This window comes from Limulus polyphemus, unplaced genomic scaffold, assembly GCF_000517525.1.
Source record: "Limulus polyphemus unplaced genomic scaffold, Limulus_polyphemus-2.1.2 Scaffold8147, whole genome shotgun sequence".
In the NCBI taxonomy this organism is placed as follows: domain Eukaryota; kingdom Metazoa; phylum Arthropoda; class Merostomata; order Xiphosura; family Limulidae; genus Limulus; species Limulus polyphemus.
The window spans coordinates 1-1,673 of record NW_013673757.1 but is presented as its reverse complement, the minus strand read 5'-3'; positions in this window follow the sequence as shown (position 1 = coordinate 1,673).

Below are 1,673 nucleotides of genomic sequence, written 5' to 3'. Positions count from 1 at the left end.
ATGCTATTTGCATCCTCTGTAGTAACTCTGCCTTATAGTCGTAAGCTATTGCATGACTATTTTTCTTAGAAGCCAATATCTCCTGCATAGGTAAGATAACATCTCTACCATGCAATAGAAAGAATGGACTTTCCTGAGTTGACTCGTTCTCAGCACTTATATATACTAACAATAACAAAGGGATCTGCTCGTCCCAAGTCTTTTGATCCTTCTCAAAATATTGAGAGATCATATCTAACAAAGTTCTATTAAATCTTTCTACTAAACCATTAGCAGCTGGATGATAAGCTATGGTTTCGATTTTATTTACACCTAATAATTCACATACTTCCTTCATTAACTTAGAAATGAAGTTACTACCTCTATCTGTTAATAGATATTGGGGTATACCATGTCTAGCTACTATGTGATTTACAAAAGCTTTAGCTATCGTTTCTGCTTTCTGATCAGGCAAGCATACAGCCTCCGGAAACCTAGTTAAGTAGTCTGCGACTACTAACACGTATTTGTTTCCTGCATAGGATGTAGGCAAGAGGCCTAATATATCCATGGCAACTAGCTGAAACTGTGTAGTTAAACTCGGCATTCTTTGCAAGGGAGCGTTTCTTGAATAGGGGCTAGTTTTTCGTCTCTGGCATTCTAGACAGGACTGCCAATACTCTTTAATGTCTTTCCGCATATTTAACCAAAATAATCTCCTGGTTATTCTATTATACGTTTTAGCAAAAGCTAAGTGTGCTGCAAAAGGTGTGTCATGATAAGTTTTCATGACATTTGTTCTTAGTTTAACCGGTAGGACTATTTGTAAAGTCCTACTGTCCTTAACTTTTCTACATAAAACATCAGAATCTAACATGTATTCTGTTTCATCTCCTTGTATTACTTTAGTGCGTAAGTCATTTATTTCTGGATCTTTCTTTTGTTCACTAATTATATGGTCTAAGTCCCAAATTACTTCTAATTCATTTTCATGCTTGTATTGTACTTCTTTTATCTTATTGTTTGTTTTTCGACAGTTCCGTTATTTTATACTCTGATTCTACTTAAAGCATCTACATTAGAATGTTTTTTACCTGGTCTATGTATTATTTCAAAGTCATAATCCTGTAATAGCAAAGACCATCTAGCTAATCTAGAGGAAGGGTCTTTTAACGTCATTAACCATTTTAAAGGTGCATGATCTGTAATAATGGTAAACTTTCTGCTGTATAGATAACAACGAAAGGTTTTAATTCCATGTACTACAGCCAAGCACTCTTGTTCTGTAACTGAGTAATTTATTTCAGCTTTTCCTAACTGTCTACTTTGATAAGCTATTGGGTGTTCTTTACTGTTTTCATCTAACTGTGATAATACTGCACCTATAGCGAAACCTGAAGCATCTGTGCTTAAAATGAATTCTTTACTAAAATCTGGGTAGCTTAGGATTGGTGCTTTTAATAAAGCTTCTCTCAGTTTGTCGAATGCTTCCTGTCTTTTATCTGTCCACTGATATTTTGTTTCTTTCTTAGTTAACTCAGTTAGAGGTTTTGCTAATAAAGCAAAATGTGGTATAAATCTTCTATAGAATCCTACAAATCCTAGAAATGCGCGAATATCTTTTACTGACTTAGGCACTGGGTAATTTCTACAAACTACTAACTTTTTAGGGTCTAGTTTCACACCATCTGCAG